Below are 22775 nucleotides of genomic sequence, written 5' to 3' on the forward strand. Positions count from 1 at the left end.
ACGGTGCAGGGGAGTGCTTGCTGTCTATCGGGCCCCCCCAGCCGCCGGGCCCCATAGCAGCTGCATCCCCTGCACCCACGGTAGTTCCGCCACTGGCTTTACTACACATATTGTGAATAGCTCCCACAGGCAACTTAGGTGAGAACAGGTCAAGGATAATGTTCGTTTCCCCGTTCACAAAGGAGAAAAAAAAAATCAATGACATGATTGAGAAGAAGACTAAAGAATTCATATCCCATGGGATCAGGCCAAAACATAGAAGTTCTGTTTTTCATTTGAATAAAATACATTGATAAAACCAATGAAGAGGTGTGGCCGTCCCGCTGCTATAAAGAGGTGTGGCCGCCCCGCTGCTATGAAGAGGTGTGGCCGCCCCGCTGCTATGAAGAGGTGTGGCCGCCCCGCTGCTATGAAGAGGTGTGGCCGTCCCGCTGCTATGAAGAGATGTGGCCGCCCCGCTGCTATGAGGAATGTGGCCGCCCCGCTGCTATGAAGAGATGTGGCCGCCCCGCTGCTATGAAAGAGATGTGGCCGCCCCGCTGCTATGAAGAGATGTGACCGTCCCGCTGCTATGAAGAGATGTGACCGTCCCGCTGCTATGAGGAGACGTGGCCGTCCCGCTGCTATGAGGAGACGTGGCCATCCCTCTGCTATGAGGAGACGTGGCCATCCCACTGCTATGAGGAGACGTGGCCATCCCACTGCTATGAGGAGACGTGGCCATCCCACTGCTATGAGGAGACGTGGCCATCCCACTGCTATGAAGAGACGTGGCCATCCCACTGCTATGAAGAGACGTGGCCATCCCACTGCTATGAAGAGACGTGGCCATCCCACTGCTATGAAGTGATGTGGCCATCTCACTGCTATGAGGAGATGTGGCCATCCCACTGCTATGAAGAGATGTGGCCATCCCACTGCTATGAAGTGATGTGGCCATCTCACTGCTATGAAGTGATGTGGCCATCTCACTGCTATGAAGAGACGTGGCCATCCCACTGCTATGAAGAGACGTGGCCATCCAACTGCCATGAGGAGACGTGGCCATCCCACTGCTATGAGGAGACGTGGCCACCCCACTCCTATGAGGAGATGTGGCCATCCCACTGCTATGAGGAGATGTGGTCATCCCATCACTATGAGATGTGGCCATCCCAAAGACATTGAACACAAACCATTTAAGCCTCACAAAAGGATTATAGTAATTATTGATTCTTCGTTTTATCTATGTGTTCTATGTTGTATGTCATTATTTGATTGTGAACTTCTGGAATATGAAATTTCTGCTTTTCATTAAAACAAAATTATTATTTAAAATTATTGAAATTTTTTATTACTTGAGTACAGCTGCGCCTTCTAAAGGTGTCAATTTTCTATTGTCACCACCCCATACTCTTGAGATGAGGCCTGTATGTTTTATCATGTCACCACTGAATGACCAGCACTAGCATTTGTCTTAGCATCCAATCATGTGATTTCTCTTAGCAGACAAAACCGTCATGCATGTGTCCCAACAGCATATTGCATTATGGTAGCAGCTGGTTCCCAAGCTGTGGAAGTAGCTTTCGACCACATGACCGATGGAACATACCAAGTGACCCGAAATGGCAGTGGCAGCAACAATGGCCCCTGGAACACCAATTTGACTATCCACGCCACCATCTACTCCTTGTAGTAAAGGGTGGCAAGTCAAGCGGATCAAGTCACCGGGCCCAAAGTGTGTCCTGTTGGAACTTTCATGTTCCCTCTTGCCTTCCAGGTTCACATGGTATGTCCTGTCGCCAGAAACATCTACTGCATGGGATCTATATCCAACCATTTCATTATTGTTCATGAAGACATTATAAAAGTGGACAGTTTTTTTACTATCTGAAAAAGCCATCACCGGAATTAGTCCTTACTCTAACAATTCAAGCAACTGCTTGGGTGTTAATTCTGTAAAAGGGAAACCCCACAGAGACGTGATATAGCTGCAAGTCTGCACTTCCAATTTGATGGTAGTCTTTGTCCAATTAGCATAACTTTGTCTTCTATCCTGCAACCAAGAAGGTAAAATATCAAACTGTGCAGTACTGACAAAGGATAACAGGAGCACCACTTAAATATAATACCAGTAAACTTGTGTTGCCGTCCTCATAAAATCACATTCTCGACCTCTTGGAGATCAGTTAAATATCTCATGCCTAAAGATTAAATCTCATATATGCACTGGAGACAACGCCCAGCGGCATTGTGGGGTTGACATGCGCGATCACGCCATCGTGATGCACTTATATGTGCGTATGAAAGTTCATAAAACAGAATCTGTATTATGAACCAGATGCTTTGTAATTGGCCATTAGTGGTTGTCAAATTATTATGTTACCCAGAAAATGGTTCCAGCAAAATGATCTAGGTTTTGGCACTGGACTAAAACAAGTGTTTGTAGAGGAACACGAATAACAGGGGAAAATGTAAGATGGTAACATAATAGAGTGAGGGGGAAATTTACTAAAGGAAATTTGTAAAAAAATAGGTGTATTTGTATATAGAAATACACTTATTTTACTATCCCGAAAATACAGCAATTCATATTCGTATTGATGTGCTATCAATACGAATACGAATTGCCGTATTTTCGGGATAGTAAATGTCAAAAATAAGTGTATTTCTGGATACAAATACACCTATTTTTTTACAAATTTCCTTTAGTAAATTTCCCCCTAAATCACTTGTGTATAACCTGCTGAGTTTTGGAGGTCAGATGCCATATTAATTTTTCATTTATTTATAATGAATTGTAGCTGTAAATTAGTAGCAATAATGCATTTAATAGGTTATGGATATTTAATCTGCAATAAAATGCAATGAAACTTATTGGAATCTACCAAACAGCATGTAAGAGATGACAAGAACCTACTCTAGATGCCTTGCTATGTGTCCTGTAATTGTGATGTAACTGAAAGTAAATGTGCTGTAACTATGTGTAATTTTATATGAGAAAAATGAAATAAAGATGATTGAATTGAAAAAAAAAGAGCTATACAGGTGTCATGACAACATAGTCCTGGATACGTGCACTATGACAGTTGCCATAGATAGGGGTATTGATTTTTAGATCTCAGATAATGATTCTGATACCCAGTAATAACAATAAGCCACCAGTGCGTTGTAATACTCTGTGAAGAGCTAGACTGTTGCAGAGTAGAGGTTGTCTTTTTATTCTAAAAAACAGAACACGAGTGGTCTCTCAGACGGACAGAGGTTGTGCTGGGACTTTGTCTCCCCAGCAGCTACTGTACAGTTTTGTTACCTCTCCCAACATGCTCCTTCATGATTTCCGGTTTAGATGCTTCTTGCTAGTAGAACTATATCTCCCACCCAGCATGCTTTGCTGGTATTTCCTGTTTTGCTGAGCTTGTGACTAACAAACCTTAGGTCATGTTTCAATGTGGCTTTAAAAGGGTCAGGGGAGGGTATGTTTCTAGTTCATTCAGTCCCACACGCGTTTGCCAGGGGGACCGATGTTTTACTAGTGTGCATATGCTGGGTACGAACGGGCACGTCGAACTGCTAGTTCGATGAAGCGTTCGCACCCACCATGCGGGCGAGTGCCATTGGCGAGGGAACGCACCCATGGGAATGCCCAGCATGTCATGGGTATTCCCATGAAAATGCTGGGCATTCCCATGAAGATTAGGCAGTGACACGGCTTCCAGAGGAGGGCAGCTGACTGTCTTGTTCCCGTCAAGGGAACACACAAACAGGGCCGGCGCTACCCACTCAGCACAGCCTGCAAAGCAGGTAGGCGCCGGCCCTTGAAGGTGCTTCCTCCTCTCCTCCAAGCCAAGACTGTAGCTGCCGGCTGCTGCTGCCTGTCAAAGTATATGACAGGCAGCGGTGCCGGCAGCAGCACAGATCCATGCGCTGGACACGGGAGACAATGAAATAAATGTTGCCACCGTTGCAGCACCTTCGGCCGCCGCTCAGCTCGTGCTGCTGAATGTCGCTGCCCTCCTCCTGCCCGACATCATTACATGCTTATATATAGTGCTATATACCAGTGAAGTGTGGTGGTGGCTGTAAACAGAAAGGCACCGTCACAGCCACCACCGTGCACCCCCCCTCTCCCCATTCCTGGGTGCCACTGACACCCTACACCCCCTCCAGGCGGCCGCTGCCAACAACAGTAGCACCCCTACGAGCATTATGTGTAACCTCCATTACTCTGCATTACTCACTCTGGAAACTATGTATAAGTGGCATTACTGTGGGCATTATGTGTAAGACATATTAATCTGGGCATTATGTGTAAAAGGCACTACGATTAGAATATTATATAAGGGGCACTACTGTGTGGCATAATGTGTGTAAACGGTGTACAAATACCTGAAGTAACGTAAATTATGGACTCCACTGTGTTTCGTAATGGGAAAAAGGAAAACTGATGTGTGGTATAATATGAATCAATGTCACTACATGTGAATAACATTGTGCTACGGTGTGGTGTAATTTTAGACCTCATTCCTTTATTTGTGGCATGTGCCTCTAGCGTGCGCTCTTTTATAAGGTATGGGAGGGAGGGCACAAATTTAGAGTTTGCAGGGAGGCGCTGAACACCGTAGCACCGGCCCTGCACACAAAACTAAGACACCTTTTGCATGCTCATTCCAAATCATTCGATGGTCAGCGAGGGGGGGTGGGCGGCTGTGTGAGCAGCTGGCGGCGTTTAATTCACACGCAACACTGCAAACTCGCAGCATTGCATGTGGATCAAAATAAGGTCCTAAAGCCACATGCCGGGGTAATGCTGCGGAGTAGGTATTGCTAGAAAAAGAAGGTGATAGGATACCCTTTAGAAGCCTAGTTAGATCACTTAGAAAATACCCTGAAATCTCCCTGCATGCAGAGTTGCAGACCCCGTTAGAGCATACTTCCCTAAATCTCCCATACACCGAGAGATATGCACAAGAGATTAGTGCTGAGAGATTCAGTATGGGAGATTTGTGTTAAGCCAAAAAAAATTTAAAAAATTAGGTGAAGTACCGCCACTGACCTCTAAAGCCACTCAATGGACCAAATTGCTCCGTTGTGTGCTAAGAGACGTCATAACAGAAAGTGAAAGCAATTTTTGCAGAGACACTGGTCTGTATCAAAATTGCTGGATATGGGAAGAGGGAACTGTGAAGACAGATTGGAGGTAGGAGCAGATAGTGACTGGGGGTAACGTGGAGAGTTTTTGGGCTAAAAACTGTCACAGCTCAAACTGAAAGTACATAGCAGAAGCTGTCATTTTTAACTGGTAAATAAATAAAATCTCTGGACAGCTCTGGACTTGGAGTATAACATAATACACATGTCTAGTTCTGGACATGGGTACTAATCAGTGGTGGTTTTTACCTATGGCCCCCTAGATAAAATCTGCAAAAGTGCTCTGTCTACAGTGAAGCCAGATGCAGTCTGTGAGACTGCACTGGCTTCACGCTTACTGGCAGTGACTTCCTATTGGATGTCCAGCCGGCCAGTCACCCAAGGCAGTCCTATTAGGAGTTGTTCCCTCCCTCTGGGATGCCTCTATGGGCTGCAGCCAATAGAATCGGGGCTATGCGCATGCGCACTACTGTTGCCTGTAATCTGCAGTGTACAGGCACCGGGACCTTGACTTCGCTTCTATGGGCTGCTGCTGAATCAACACATTAACCCCTTCCCGACATTTGACGTATATATACGTCATGGCCGGGAAGTACTTCCCGACACATGACGTATATATACGTCATGACTTCTAACTGTCACTGCGTCTAGAGACGCAGTGACAGAGGGACGATGTCTGCTGTCCCTGACAGCAGACATGTCCCTGCATGCCGCCCCCCCGTCGGCGATGGCTGTGATTGGCTGTTCAGTGTGAACAGCCAATTACAGCGTTTTCTGTGTCACCGGCGAATAACGTTCGCCGGTGACACGGGATCGGAGGTGATTGGTGCTGTAAAGTACAGCACCAATCACCGCGGGGTGTAAGGGTGACACTGGTGTCACCCCACCTCACCCTGCCTGCCCCCAAAGGCCGTGATTGGTCCGTCGGACCGACGGACCAATCACAGCCATGGAGGGGGGTTTAAACTAACGGTGACTGCACTGCAGACGCCATTCCGGTCTGGAATAGCGTGCAGTGCGGTCACCGTGCCCAGCTGTCGCCATTTACTGACCAGAACCTTGCTAAATACTTTCCTGATCACTGCCTGGATCTTGCTTCTTCTTGTGACATCCTGTGCTGTGTTGTGCTGTGTTGTGCTGCTGCAAATTATTAGATAGAGAGATAGAGGGCGGGATGTTGTAACATCCGCGCCCATTATCGCTGGCTACCGCATTTTTAATAACGGCATATTCTATAACATATGCCGTTATTCATGCAAGGGACAGCTCTTGCGGTAAGAGCTGTCCCTTGCGATGCGGTGCCGGCGCTGGACTTCCGGGTCTGTGACCCGGGAGTCCATCTGCGCATGCGCAGACCCCGGCGCCGGCCGCAGGGCACGCTGGGAGGGATCCGTGACGGATCCCTCAAACAGCGCTGCGGTAAGAAGCCCATAGGCTTCTGCAGGGATTCGCCAGCTTTAGCTGGCGATTCCCTCCGCAGCGCTGACACTGCGGAGGCGCCATATAGCATATAGAGATGCGGTAGAAACCCCGAAAACGGGGTTTTTACCGCATTTCTGCTATATAGCATCCCGCCCAGAGAGAGAGAGATAGAGAGAGATAGAGAGGCCTAGTGACAGAGAGTGCTATATTTTGTGCTGCTGCAGTGTAATAGAGTTATAGATAGAGAGATAGAGAGAGATAGAGAGAGATAGAGAGAGATAGAGAGATAGTGACAGATTGTGCTATATATTTTTTATATAACTGACTGCTGCCCCCCCTTTTGTGCTGATCAGTATAAATTAACTGATCAGCAACTTTTTGGGGGCGCAGGGTATTTTTATATATATATATATATATATATATATATATATATATATATATATATATACCTGTCAGTGCTGCTGCTGCAGTGTCATAGAGTGATAGATAGTGAGAGATAGAGAGATAGAGAGAGATAGTGACAGAGAGTGATAGAGACTGCTATATTTTGTGTCTGCTGCCCCCCTTTTGTGCACCCCCAGCAACTTTTTGGGGGTGCAGGGGTTATTTTTCATATATATAACTGTCAGTGCTGCTGCTGCAGTGTCATAGAGTGATAGATAGTGAGAGATAGAGAGATATAGTGATAGAGAGTGCTAAATTTTGTGTCTGCTGCCCCCGCCTTTTGTGCTGATCACTATATCTGAGGTGATCAGCAACTTTTTGGGGGTGCAGAGTTTTTTTTTTTTATATATATACCTGCCAGTTGCACTGTCAGTTGCACCAAAGGTTGTGCACCTGCTGCCCCTCACTGGTAATCAGTGTCGCATCACTGATCACCTTTTTTTTTTTGTGTGTGCTGTGGGGTCTTTTTTTAATTTATTTTTTACACACACTGTGATTTTGTGGGTGTCCTGTGGCCACTGTGCGCTGATCAGTGACGTACATCACTGATCATCTTTTTCGGCACAGGGTTGATCTATATATTTTTTTTTTTGATCAAATTCCTGTTGCCTTTGAGCGCTGTTCAGTGACGGACGTTACTGACCAACATCTGTGCTCAATTTTTGGCGCAGGACCTTTTTTTTTTTTTTTTTTAACCCCTTCAATTTTTTTTTTTTAACCCCTTCAATTTTTTTTTTTTGTATAAAGTATTTTTTTTTTTCTGCACTACATACACACTACATACCCCCCGGGTTGAAATAAAGTTTGTACCCCCCCCTACACTATACACGTGTTGAAACATTTCACTACCAGTAACACAAAAATAAAAATGGCATCCCAAATGTCATCCCAAATGTCATCCCAGTCATCCAGAAGAATGTATTCAGCGGAGGAGGCATATGCCATGCTTGCCTCTGACTCTGACACAGCCAGTGATGCAAGCGGGGAATTTGAAGGATTCGTCTTAAGCTCCTCTTCCTCCTCTGGTGATGAGGGACCCCCTCAAAGACGCCCCCGTAGAGCAGCTGAGACCCACCCCCCAATAATTGATCTCGTATGGACCCCACCACCAGACAATTTTGAGCCCCAGGTTCCTGAGTTTTTGGCCATGCCAGGAATCCAATTTGATTCCACAGGTCTCAGAGAAATTGACTTTTTCAAATTATTTTTCTCTGATGATTTTATAAATTTAATGGTGGACCAAACTAATTTATATGCCCAGCAGTTTATTGCTCAAAACCCCACGTCATCATTTGCTAGGTGGACCCCTGTAGATGCAGTAGAGATGATGACGTTTTGGGGTCTGGTGTTTCATATGGGCATAGTAAAAAAGCCAGAAATTAGGCAATATTGGAGTACAGATGTTCTGTACAGCACCCCATTTTACCGTATGGCCATGCCCCGGGCTCGATTTGAGACGATCCTTAAATTTTTGCATTACAACGATAATGCACAGTGCCCACCCAGAGATGATCCCACCTTTGACCGGCTATTCAAAGTCAGGCCGGTCATTGATCATTTCAGTGCCAAATTTGAAGAGATGTACATCCCAGATAAATTCATTTGCATAGACGAGTCCCTTATACATTTTAAAGGAAGGGTTAAATTCCGCCAGTACCTTCCCAGTAAGAGGGCAAGGTATGGCATAAAAATGTATAAGCTGTGTGAAAGCACCTCAGGGTACACCCACAGGTTTATGGTATATGAAGGGAAGGATTCAAGAATTGAACCGCCAGAATGCCCCCCCTCCCTCGTAGGTGTTAGTGGAAAAATTGTCTGGGATTTAGTGCACCCCTTCCTGGATAAAGGTTATCACCTCTATGTGGATAACTTTTACACCAGCATCCCCCTGTTTAAGGCCCTTGGTTCAAGAGGTACAGCAGCTTGCGGTACTGTGCGCAAGAACCAAAGAGGCCTCCCAAAAACGCACATTGCCCAAGTAATGAGAAGGGGTGAAAGCAGGGGAATATGCACCGAAAATATGTTGTTGGTCAAATATAAGGACAAGAGGGATGTCCTTATACTGACAACAATTCACGGAGACAGTACCACCTCCGTCCCTGTACGAGGTACCAGTACCCACACCTCAAAACCTAATTGTATCCTGGATTACAATAGGTACATGGGCGGAGTGGATCTTTCAGATCAGGTACTGAAGCCGTACAGTGCCCTACGGAAAACAAAAATCTGGTACAAGAAGCTGGCCGTGTATATCATCCAGATGGCACTGTATAACGCTTACGTGCTATTCCGTTCTACCGGCCAGAGGGGGACATTTATGCACTTTCAAGAGGAAGTCATAAAGGGCCTAGTATTTGGGAACCAGCAGGCAGAGGGCCCCAGTACTTCTAGTACTGGCCCCCGTATTGTACCAGGGCAGCATTTTCCGAACGAAATCCCCTCCACTGCAAGAAAGGGCAGGACACAAAAAAGGTGCAAAGTTTGCTATAAAAAGGGAATAAGAAAGGAAACTATTTTCCACTGTGAAACTTGCCCCGACAAACCCGGCCTATGTATAAAGGAGTGTTTTAAAATATACCACACATCTATGGATTATTAGGTTCATCATTTCACCGTGCTTCGGGGGTCTTGCTAATGCCACATAGCACCCACCAACATTCCACCAGAATCTGAGCTGCAAAATCCAAAAATCACTCCTTCCCTTCTGAGTCCTGCCATGCACCCAACTGGTATTTTTTGGTCACATATGAGGCATTGCCATACTCGGGAGAAATTGGGGCACAGATTTTGGGGTGCTTTTTCTCCTTCATACCTTATGAAAATGAAAAATTTTGAGCCAGAACTGCATTTTTGTGTAAAAAAATGTAATTTTTCATTTTCACTGCCCAGTTGTATCAAAATTGGTGAAACCCCTGGGGGTTTGAAATGTACACTATACCCCTAGATGAATTCCCTGAGGGGTGTAGTTTGCAAAATGGGGTCACTTGTGGGGTGGTTCCACTGTATTGGTGCTTTGGGGGTCTTGCTAATGCGACATAGCACCCACCAACATTCCACCAGAATTTGTGCTGCAAAATCCAAATATCACTCCTTCCCTTCTGAGTCCTGCCACTTTTTGGTCACACATGAGGCATTGCTGTACTCGGGAGAAATTGGGGCACAGATTTTGGGGTGCTTTTTCTCCTTCATACCTTCTGAAAATGAAAAATTTTGAGCCAGAACTGCATTTTTGTGTAAAAAAATGTAATTTTTCATTTTCACTGCCCAGTTGTATCAAAATTGGTGAAACCCCTGGGGGTTTGAAATGTACACTATACCCCTAGATGAATTCCCTGAGGGGTGTAGTTTGCAAAATGGGGTCACTTGTGGGGTGGTCCCACTGTATTGGTGCTTTGGGGGTCTTGCTAATGCGACATAGCACCCACCAACATTCCACCAGAATTTGTGCTGCAAAATCCAAATATCACTCCTTCCCTTCTGAGTCCTGCCACTTTTTGGTCACACATGAGGCATTGCCGTACTCGGGAGAAATTGGGGCACAGATTTTGGGGTGCTTTTTCTCCTTCATACCTTCTGAAAATGAAAAATTTTGAGCCAGAACTGCATTTTTGTGTAAAAAAATGTAATTTTTCATTTTCACTGCCCAGTTGTATCAAAATTGGTGAAACCCCTGGGGGTTTGAAATGTACACTATACCCCTAGATGAATTCCCTGAGGGGTGTAGTTTGCAAAATGGGGTCACTTGTGGGGGGGTTCCACTGTATTGGTGCTTTGGGGGTCTTGCTAATGCGACATAGCACCCACCAACATTCCACCACCAAAAATCACTCCTTCCCTTCTGAGTCCTGCCATGCACCCAACTGGTATTTTTTGGTCACATCTGAGGCATTGCCATACTCGGGAGAAATTGGGGCACAGATTTTGGGGTGCTTTTTCTCCTTCATACCTTATGAAAATGAAAAATTTTGAGCCAGAACTGCATTTTTGTGTAAAAAAATGTAATTTTTCATTTTCACTGCCCAGTTGTATCAAAATTGGTGAAACCCCTGGGGGTTTGAAATGTACACTATACCCCTAGATGAATTCCCTGAGGGGTGTAGTTTGCAAAATGGGGTCACTTGTGGGGGGGTTCCACTGTATTGGTGCTTGGGGGGTCTTGCTAATGCAACATAGCACCCACCAACATTCCACCAGAATCTGAGCTGCAAAATCCAAAAATCACTCCTTCCTTTCTGAGTCCTGCCATGCACCCAAATGGTATTTTTTGGTCACATGTGAGGCATTGCCGTACTCGGGAGAAATTGGGGCACAGATTTTGGGGTGCTTTGTCTCCTTCATTCCTTGTGAAAATGAAAAATTTTGAGCCAGAACTGCATTTTTGTGTAAAAAATGTAATTTTGCATTTGCACAGCCCAGTTGTATCAAAATTGGTGAAACCCCTGGGGGTTTGAAATGTACACTATACCCCTAGATGAATTCCCTGAGGGGTGTAGTTTGCAAAATGGGGTCACTTGTGGGGGGGTTCCACTGTATTGGTGCTTGGGGGGTCTTGCTAATGCGACATAGCACCCACCAAAATTCCACCAGAATCTGAGCTGCAAAATCCAAAAATCACTCCTTCCCTTCTGAGTCCTGCCATGCACCCAAATGGTATTTTTTGGTCACATGTGAGGCATTGCCGTACTCGGGAGAAATTGGGGCACAGATTTTGGGGTGCTTTTTCTCCTTCATACCTTCTGAAAATGAAAATTTTTGAGCCAGAACTGCATTTTTGTGTAAAAAAATGTAATTTTTCATTTTCACTGCCCAGTTGTATCAAAATTGGTGAAACCCCTGGGGGTTTGAAATGTACACTATACCCCTAGATGAATTCCCTGAGGGGTGTAGTTTGCAAAATGGGGTCACTTGTGGGGGGGTTCCACTGTATTGGTGCTTTGGGGGTCTTGCTAATGCGACATAGCACCCACCAACATTCCACCACCAAAAATCACTCCTTCCCTTCTGAGTCCTGCCATGCACCCAACTGGTATTTTTTGGTCACATATGAGGCATTGCCATACTCGGGAGAAATTGGGGCACAGATTTTGGGGTGCTTTTTCTCCTTCATACCTTATGAAAATGAAAAATTTTGAGCCAGAACTGCATTTTTGTGTAAAAAAATGTAATTTTTCATTTTCACTGCCCAGTTGTATCAAAATTGGTGAAACCCCTGGGGGTTTGAAATGTACACTATACCCCTAGATGAATTCCCTGAGGGGTGTAGTTTGCAAAATGGGGTCACTTGTGGGGGGGTTCCACTGTATTGGTGCTTGGGGGGTCTTGCTAATGCAACATAGCACCCACCAACATTCCACCAGAATCTGAGCTGCAAAATCCAAAAATCACTCCTTCCTTTCTGAGTCCTGCCATGCACCCAAATGGTATTTTTTGGTCACATGTGAGGCATTGCCGTACTCGGGAGAAATTGGGGCACAGATTTTGGGGTGCTTTGTCTCCTTCATTCCTTGTGAAAATGAAAAATTTTGAGCCAGAACTGCATTTTTATGTAAAAAATGTAATTTTGCATTTGCACAGCCCAGTTGTATCAAAATTGGTGAAACCCCTGGGGGTTTGAAATGTACACTATACCCCTAGATGAATTCCCTGAGGGGTGTAGTTTGCAAAATGGGGTCACTTGTGGGGGGTTCCACTGTATTGGTGCTTGGGGGGTCTTGCTAATGCGACATAGCACCCACCAAAATTCCACCAGAATCTGAGCTGCAAAATCCAAAAATCACTCCTTCCCTTCTGAGTCCTGCCATGCACCCAAATGGTATTTTTTGGTCACATGTGAGGCATTGCCGTACTCGGGAGAAATTGGGGCACAGATTTTGGGGTGCTTTTTCTCCTTCATACCTTCTGAAAATGAAAAATTTTGAGCCAGAACTGCATTTTTGTGTAAAAAAATGTAATTTTTCATTTTCACTGCCCAGTTATATCAAAATTGGTGAAACCCCTGGGGGTTTGAAATGTACACTATACCCCTAGATGAATTCCCTGAGGGGTGTAGTTTGCAAAATGGGGTCACTTGTGGGGGGGTTCCACTGTATTGGTGCTTTGGGAGTCTTGCTAATGCGACATAGCACCCACCAACATTCCACCACCAAAAATCACTCCTTCCCTTCTGAGTCCTGCCATGCACCCAACTGGTATTTTTTGGTCACATATGAGGCATTGCCATACTCGGGAGAAATTGGGGCACAGATTTTGGGGTGCTTTTTCTCCTTCATACCTTATGAAAATGAAAAATTTTGAGCCAGAACTGCATTTTTGTGTAAAAAAATGTAATTTTTCATTTTCACTGCCCAGTTGTATCAAAATTGGTGAAACCCCTGGGGGTTTGAAATGTACACTATACCCCTAGATGAATTCCCTGAGGGGTGTAGTTTGCAAAATGGGGTCACTTGTGGGGGGGTTCCACTGTATTGGTGCTTGGGGGGTCTTGCTAATGCAACATAGCACCCACCAACATTCCACCAGAATCTGAGCTGCAAAATCCAAAAATCACTCCTTCCTTTCTGAGTCCTGCCATGCACCCAAATGGTATTTTTTGGTCACATGTGAGGCATTGCCGTACTCGGGAGAAATTGGGGCACAGATTTTGGGGTGCTTTTTCTCCTTCATACCTTCTGAAAATGAAAAATTTTGAGCCAGAACTGCATTTTTGTGTAAAAAATTTAATTTTTCATTTTCACTGCCCAGTTGTACCACAATTGGTGAAACCCCTGGGGGTTTGAAATGTACACTATACCCCTAGATGAATTCCCTGAGGGGTGTAGTTTGCAAAATGGGGTCACTTGTGGGGGGGTTCCTAAATTTTAGCATCTTATGGTGCCTAGAAACCTACATGGTGCCTAAAAAATAATCTCATAAAAAGGAGGCTCCAAAATCAAGTAGGTGCTCCTTCTATTATGAAGCCTGTGGTTTGGTCAACGTGCACACTAGGGCCACATATAGGATATTTATGAAAACAAAAGAATTGGGGGAATCAATTTTTAGTCACATTTCTCTAGTAAAATGTACTGTGTTCCTTTAGAAAAATGTATTAAAATTGCAAATCTGCAAAAAAAATGAAATTTTGAAATTTCACCTACACTTTGTTTTAATTCCTGTGAAACACCTAAAGGGTTAACAAACTTCCAAAATGCTGTTTTGAATACTGTGAGGGGTGCAGTTTTTTAAATGGTATCATTTATGGGGGTGTCTCACATACAAGTCCCTCAAAGTCACATCAGAACTGAACTGGTCCCTAAAAAAATCAGTGTTTGAAATTTTCTTGAAAATTTGAGAATTTGCTATTCATATTGTAAGCCTCCTAGTGTCCAAAAAAATTAAAAGGAAGTTGAAATAATGATGGAAACATAAAGTAGACATATGGTCTATGTTAGTTATTAACTATTTTGAGTGGTATGATTATTTGTCTCACAAGCAGAAAATTTAACATTTTGCAAATTGCAAAATTTTCCATTTTTTCACGACATTTTGGTATTTTTCACAAAAAAACACAGACTGTATCGACCCAAATTTACCACTAATTTGAAGTACAATGTGTCACGAAAAAACAATCTCAAAATCACTGGGATAAGTAAAAGCAAAAAAAAGTTATCCCCACTTAAGTGATACATGTCAGATTTGAAAAAAAGGGCTCTGTCAGGAACGCAAAAACTGGCTCTGTCAGGAAGGGGTTAAAAGCTGGGGGCATGGGCAGTACTGAGGACAATACTGCGCATGCGCTCATCTTGGTAATGCGGCGGGACCAACAGGGGAAGCACAAGCGGGGGGAGCATTGCAGCCAGCGGCAACCCCCCTCCTACACTGAGGTAGGAACTGCCACTGTCTGTAGTAATAATAATGCTAAAAAACATCTTGAGACTTTATAATGGTCCTCCACAGTGACCCCTCGTCCTCCCCATAATGGTAAAATATTTTATGACTGTGCTTATCTAGATGGTATTCTCCCAGCTCTTTGTTTGCACGCTAATGTATCAAACAATCCTGCTTGCTATAAGATATGTTCTAGAAATCAGCTAGAAAAATATGTTCTAATGAATTACAATGCATTAAAATGTAATTATATGGACATATAACCAATTACCATTTAACAGGAAGCATAGGGGGTATGCGGCAGTGAGTCCCATCACGCAGGCTGGAGATGGAGGATTAGTGGAGTGTAGGCTTCGTTATCAGTGCTAGACCACTGGCTTGGTAAATATAAAAATCATTTACTATTAGAATGGGGAGATGGCAACAGTTATTTCTATCTGGAGAACTCCATTAACGAATGCCCCAAATGTGTTCTTACACCTGAGCTGTATGCAGACGCAGTAATCCCTAAATGAGGTTAAAAAAAACGTACACACATAAAACGTGATGCTCTGTGTATTATGTGTGCTGGATGGCAGTAACCTAATAGGAAATAAACACAATATCTAGTTTTATTAAAATCATAATGCCCCAAAGGAGAGGGGTGGTGGGGGAGGCGGGGGGGATTTGTTACTGGACTGCAGTACTATGCGCCACATACACAGGCAGCAGGTGTTCTGCACAGAAGCTACGAAGGTGCTCTACAGAGGGCTGACCTGCTGCATTACTGATCCGAACGGAGTCTTAGGAAACAGTATCGGATCATCTCTGACACTATCGGCAATCTGCTTAGCCCATGAGGACATGCAAACCAGCCACCGCAGCTGCTACCTAGAGGCAAGGAAATATGAGTGCTCTGATGGGGATCATGGCTTCTTCCCTCCCGTCTCCATTGCAGGGGAGGGAACAAATCTCCACTGCAGCCCCCAATTGGCTACTGATTGACAAGATTTTACAAGCCATTTGCACGCTTGCACATGGTTTTCACTCTGTCTGGGTGGCAACTATCTGATCGCAGGGCCCTGTGATGTCACCCACCAGCGTTCGGGCCTGAATAACCCCCAAAATTAAGCTGGTCACTTCTGATTTACACCCCCCCGCCCATGTTTGGGAAGACCCCGTCAAATGGATGAGAACATTCAGGTGCATCATAATCCATAGCAAATGTTGCCTAATTCAATCATGGATGATGCTATTTGAAGTCTCCAAATCTGATACCCACTTGGATACTTGTTTTGAATAAGGACAAAACGGATTAAGGGGTTTATTCTGGACAAAACCATGCTGCACTGTGGGTAGGGTATTTGGTTTCTGTGCAGCATAAATACTGGCTGCTTTTATTTTACACTGCAATTTAGATTTTACTTTTAACACACACCACCCAAATCTAATTCTCTCTCAGCGCCAGCTGCAGTGCAGCATCGTTTTGTCCATTAAAGAAGGAGTTTGCTTTTGCAAGCCAACCTGAATCACCCCATAAGTCCAAACATCCTATTGCACACAGCTAACCATTCTGAACTTCCAAAGGGGGAGGGGGGGGGGGGCAACTGAAGAGGACCCTCACCTTAGTACATTTCCATAGTCAGCCGAGCAGCTTGTGGATCAGTCCAGTGTTACTGTGATCTGCAGTGGGAAATATGTCATTGTACAAAACACGAGTAACAGGGTCCATGGCCCAGAAGGTTAAAAACAAAAGCATAGTCATTTAGATAAAACAGATAAATAGACTAAAGTGTAGGCTTTTAAAGGTAATGCTTCAAAATAGAATGTAATGCATGTGGGTGTCAAAGACCTGAAAGCACTATACAGAAAGGATGGTGGTGATTTAATGTCAGCAGCAAGATAAAGGCACGGTGACAGGAAGGTGATCTATTTGGATAATGTGAAGTAAATCAGGGGTAGGGAAAGCCGGCATAGGAATAAAATGCATACGAATAAAAGGAGGGCTCCTAATGTGGTGCCCTCACGTATCCGGGAGTCTGGTCGGGAGCACGATATTCATTGGAAATTTCAATATGCGACTTCTCCCCATCAAATCCCCCTTGCGGTACTTCTGCTTGTGATTTACCGTATGGGATCCCCATTACCTTGCCGCCGAGAGGGGTCCGATCCCGATATCTTACGTCCAGCGCGTATGACCTGTCTCCGCTCCGATGAGAGCAGCACCACACAAATGCTGATTTCTCGGAATTGGATGAAAATGGGCCCACATTGCATAGTGTATGGTGGCCTTTAATTGAGGAGGAGAGGGGATGTAAGGCTATAGAACAGCGGTTCTCAACCTCGGTCCTCGGTCCTCAGGACCCCCAACTGTTCACGTTTTCCAGGTCACCCTGCAGGTGCACAGGTGCTCTCATTATTCACTGACACATTTTAAAAGATCCACAGGTGGGGCTAATTATGCCACTTGTGATTCTGTGAGGAGACCTGGAAAACGTGAACCATACTTGCCTATTTTTTTACACTCCTCTCCGGGAGAAGCCCAGAGAGGAGTGAAAGGAGGCAAGGCTACTTTTCAGGGGGCGGGATCAGGTGGACAGGACCAAGCCCCGCCCCCATGACATCCATTCGCAGCAATTCACTGGTCCGCGGATTGGGGGAGGGGCTAAAATGACGCAATTCACATCATTTTAGTCAGCCCCCTCCCGTGCACTCGCAAAAATCGGAAATTTGATGCAGCGGGTAAGGGGGGTGCTGGGGCTGCGGGGCAATGCGTGAGCCTTGCCCACCTTACCGGGGAGCCGGGAGGGGGACCCGATTTGCTGGAGCCTCCCGGCCATTCCGGGAGGGTAGGCAAGTATGACGTGAACTGTTGGGGGCTCCTGAGGACCGAGGTTGAGAACCACTGCTATAGAAGGATCCATGGAAGAGCATTTACCATGTGATATGGGAACATGAGGCCTAAATCAGAGGGGTGTGGATCATTAGGTTAACAGTAATTAGACAGTCAGTTGGTCAACCACTATTGGTCGACAGTGAATAGGTTGACAGGTTTAACTGCAATAGGGGGAGTTACAATATAAGGAGAGATCATATAGAGCAGGCATTCCCAACCACAGTCCTCAGGCACACCAACAGTGCAGGTTTTGTAGATATCCAGGCTTGAGCACAGGTGAATTAATTAGTATCTGAGGGATTCTGATTAAACCTGGATTCTGATTGAAGCCTGGATATCACTAAAACCTGCACTGTTGGTGTGCCTTGAGGACCGTGGTTGGGAATGCCTGATATAGAGCATGGGTCTTCAAACTGTGGCCCTCCAGATGTTGTGAAACTACAAATCCCAGCATGCCTTGCCACTAGGGTGACCAACTCATCGCTTTAATCCGGGACACATATTAATTACACAGGTTCTGTGGCAGTTTAAAACCAGGTAAAATGGAGTCTTGAGGTGTGGCAGTTTAAAACCAGGTGAAAGCCAGCCACAGAACCTGTGTAATTAATGTGTCCCGAATTAAAGGGATGAGTTGGTCACCTTACTTGCCACAGTTTTAACACTCCCTTATAGCAAAATTGTGGCAAGGCATGCTGGGATTTGTAGTTTCACAACATCTGGAGGGCCACAGTTTGAAGACCCATGATATATAGAGTAATAGGAGGGAATATGGGGGTCAGATACATTAGGTAATAGGCACTGGTGTATCTATAATGGGAGCAAAATGTGCAGTGGCCATACATACTGTACACTTCATTAAACTCGCCTCTCTGATGGTCCAGCGGCAACAGCATCAAAAATCACTAGGAAAATGTCCGCCGCGCCCATTTTCCAGTGATTTGTGCATGTGCATTAGCGGTTTCCACGGGAACGAGCAGCAGGCGCCATGTTCCCGGAGACCTGCACAGTAGAGTCTATTGAACCGCCGGAGAGGAGGGGTCCAATCGGAGCCTGCACACAGACCCCCACCTCTGTTAAAGCCTTTCTGGTAATAGGGGTGTTATAGGGAAGAGTTCTGGGGAGCGGTAAAGAGATATTGAGAGGGGTTATATGGAGGAAATTGATATTTATCAGGAGGGGTTATATATTGCATTGTATCTGTCAGTGTAAGGAATATAAGCGCACACTATTTCCCACTGTGCTTCTCTTCAGACATGTAGACCGTCTATAACAGCTGCTCTTTGTAGTCAGTGTATTTTTAGCATCTGAGTTTGAAGCAGACTCTTCAGATCATGCAGCAAATAGAGGAAAGATAAAAGATGCTGGCAACGAGTGTGTGTGTGTGCCAGAGCGGGAAAGAGACGGCAGGAATATTTATAGGGTCAACAGTGGACTTTCAAGAAGAAAGGCTGACCACCTATGAAGCTGTCAGATTCAGGTGCCATCCACAAAGCAAAATAACAATTGCCTGAAAGGGCTGGACGAAAATACAAACCCAGCAGAGAGTGCACGATTACATATAGCCAGCACCACCTTCCGCTAAAGGTGCTAAAAAACAAACGGGATCCTGGGAGCGTTCGGAAATTCTAATTCCGAAACAAGAAAGCGTAGTCCTCTGGTGAGAGATTATAGCGCCAGGCTCTGATATCATCTCTCCATTTATCACGCTGTACGTTCTTCACTGTGCTGCTAAAACAAATACCCCGGCATCAGCATATTCAGCCCCGCATAAAATACAGCTGATTGAAGATGTCGGAATGCTATTCCAAGAGTGCAGCGCCGAACTGACAAATCACTCGCAACATCCCTGCATAGATAATTAAAACATTAAAAATACATTAGTGTTTTCTTCAGAAATCTGTGGAGTGGGCTTTTTCACAGCAGTCGACATCGGGCCTGTACGTGAGGGCAGAGCAGATTCACCAGACGTGGCGCCAAACTGGTTAAAGAAGCAACCAATCGTGTGTTTTTTTTTTTTTTCTGAAAAATTCTATTGTCTCTTAAAGGGGAAATCAGGTCATGGGTAAACAATCACCTTGTTACTTGCCGGCTGCCGAGATCACAGTGTCGGCTTCCGGTAATCAGACATGGAGGGAAATAAAAACCACATGCTCCCCTCTGATAAGAGTAGTGGGTCATAGGGTTGACACAATTAAGGTCTATAGTCAATAGATCAACCACCATTGGTAGACAGGGAATGGTCAAACGGTCGACATGGAAAAGTCAACATGTAAATCGTTGGCATGAATTTTTCATGGCTTGTGGCTATGCTGACATGGACACCGTATAAGTGTCCCGCACCCCCTCGTGTGGCTCGCTTCACTTGCCAATCTAACTCTATTTCCACTTGGGTGGTAAAGTATGAAAAAGTCATTAAAAATAAAAATGTGAAAAACCCATGTTGATCTGGTCATGGCGACCTTTTCCACGTTGATCTATAGTTTGTGTCGACCTTTTGGCCATGTCGACCCATGCTATGTTGATCCCTTTTCATGTGTCGACAAATGGCATGTCGACCAATAGTGGTCGACCGCAAGCCAAGAAGATATATTACTATTCATGAAGCAGTGAAAAGAGTGGAGACGTGAGCCAGTGGAGAAGTTGCCCCTGGCAACCAATCAGCCTTGAGGTAACTATGATCAAGCGCATTCTAAAAAAAATTATACATAGTAGCTGATTGGTTGCCAAGGGAAACTTCCCGCCCGGATCTCTTCCCCACATGCTCTTCACTACTCCATGAATAACCGCCATGGTGGATACAGAGGATAAAAGAGGGAGAAGGAGTTCTGGGGCTAAACACTGAAGCATAAGATAGAGCGATGATATTGGTGACATTGAACAGATACAGAGCCATTGATGTTTCCGGATAGCACAAGATGACGTATGGGCAATGTGCTGCTTATCTGCTGGTCTATAATGTTTCCTTCTCATGCAGTCTCTGGTCCCCTAGGGGGTGAGTTTACCTCACAGTCAGACAATGATGTCAATATCTGCAGCATGTTTATGTGGTATCCCTGCCAAACCAAAATGATCTCTTTAGTATTATAGTTTCCGAAATAGTCTGCATCAATTACATGCAGTGCAGGCAGCATTGTCTTGTACTCAGGGCATGATTCAGGCCTGTTCGCAATGCTGCAATTTTTGCAGATGGACAAAACCATGCTACACAGCAGGTGGGGCAGATGTAACATGTGCACAGAGAGTTAGCCGCAAATAATAAATGATAAATGGGCCCCTGGTAGAGGTACAGCAGTGAGACTGTTATAGTACATGGAGTCACACAATGAACAGTAAAAAGGCAAGGCAAGCCTCCCGGAATTGTGCCCTTCCTCCGCGTCCCCCCCTCCGTGGGACCAAATGACACGTCATTGTAGCCCCCTCCCCCCACTGTGCAATGCCTGAAATACCGGCATTGCAAAAACTACAGGGGAGTGGCTACTAGGGCGCGATCATGACGACCATGCGGCCAGACGCATCATACCATTCTAGCACCGACCCCATCCTGCCCCTTTTCTACCCCGTCAGCTGCCCTGACCCCCTGCCTCAAAAGAACTGGCTCAAAGGTATGCAACCCTGATTTAATGACACGTGTAAAGTAGACACAGTAGCATACTTGCCGACTTTTGCAAAATCCTCTCTGGGCGAGAGAAAGGGCCCCACCCCCATGACAGACATCCTCATCTATTTTTGGGTCCTTGGATGGGGGGAGGTGCTAAAATGACACAAATCGTGTAATTTTAGCCCCTCCCCCTCCCTGTGGACCCGCAAAATTCGTTGTTTTATACCGCGGGGAAGGGGGGAGCAGGGGCTGTTGGGAAAATGATGTAGTATTCAGAGTGCTCCAAATTTAAATAATCAATATTATCCACCAAACGTATGAAACATAATAAACATCTTACATCCATGGGTGTAAGCAGAACTTTGTAGGCACCATAGCAACGTATGGAAGGGGTCCCTGTCCCAATGCTTCCAAAGAGACAGCTCTCCACTGCAGTTATTAATCATACTTACCTTCTTTTGAAAACTAGTTCCAGGGAGACTATAGTTGGTAGCAGAATTTTGCACAGTGCCTCATTGAGGGGGCGTGTCATGCTCCACCCAAAGGGCGTGTTCCATATATGGAGATATTGTGAAAAGAGATTGTGAAAGTGGCACCTAGAAGCGTGAGTGTGTACTGCTACATCTGAGAGGAATCTTTTAAAATGACCTATGATGACAAATGTAGATGAGCCCCAAAAGCAGTTGGTAAGAGATACTATACTTGCTAAAGTGCTGGGAAATGGCGCTGATGATTCAGTGTAGTTCCCTAGTTACATGGTAGTGCTTCCAGTACACATTATGTCACACAGTCTTCCCAACTCACCTTATGACCTACAGTATACCCAGTTCATAATAGGCAGTGCCCCTATTCATACTGTGCTACCTTATATTGCCCTCCAGTTCAAAGTATGCCACATTACAGTGCACCAGTTGTTCTTATTCCACACTATAATGCCTCCATTTAATATTGTGCCTTATTTCTTATTATGTAAGAGTATAGTGTCCTTCACATTAAGGATCAGATATGACACATTATAGCACCTTCTAGTTCATATTGTTAATATTTTGCCATATTACAGTGGCCTCTAGTTCATGTTGTGGGTCCTATTTACTATCGAATATTTGTGGCTAATTCCCCTAAAACACCAGTTTTCGGGAATTAGCCGTAACAACCAAATGTATGTAGGAGGGACCTCAGCGGGAATCTCCAATCCCTGCTGAGATCGCTCCTGCTGCGGTTTGGGAGATGCGATGCCACCCAATGTATCAACACCATTCTTAAATGATTGCAGCACATTGTAGCCTATGGGCTGGTGGGGCAGCATGGTCAGCTAGGGTCAGTGCTAACCGCGCATATGCCAACCCACGGCAGCTGGCTTATACGATAGGTTAACCCGGTAGATTCTGCCCAGTTTGCATTGCCAATACGATCCTATGGTAAAAGTGCTCCAGTGCCACATTA

The 22775-nt window shown here is 45.1% G+C and overlaps 1 protein-coding gene and 1 long non-coding RNA gene across 6 annotated transcripts in view; both read right to left on the minus strand.

The window, feature by feature from the left end:
- Positions 1-22775, minus strand: part of LOC146035936 (leucine-rich repeat and fibronectin type III domain-containing protein 1-like protein) — a 425701-nt gene that overhangs the window by 207868 nt on the left and 195058 nt on the right. The window lies entirely within an intron of this gene.
- On the minus strand, positions 1848-18750 carry LOC146036702 (uncharacterized). The gene is made up of 3 exons (XR_014460936.1): positions 18600-18750; positions 16463-16521; positions 1848-2035 (listed from the first exon to the last, which is right to left on the minus strand). It is a non-coding gene; the product is annotated as an uncharacterized LOC146036702 (long non-coding RNA).

The sequence above is a fragment of the Crinia signifera genome, chromosome 9 (assembly GCF_055691185.1).
Source record: "Crinia signifera chromosome 9, ASM5569118v1, whole genome shotgun sequence".
NCBI classification, from domain to species: Eukaryota; Metazoa; Chordata; class Amphibia; order Anura; family Myobatrachidae; genus Crinia; species Crinia signifera.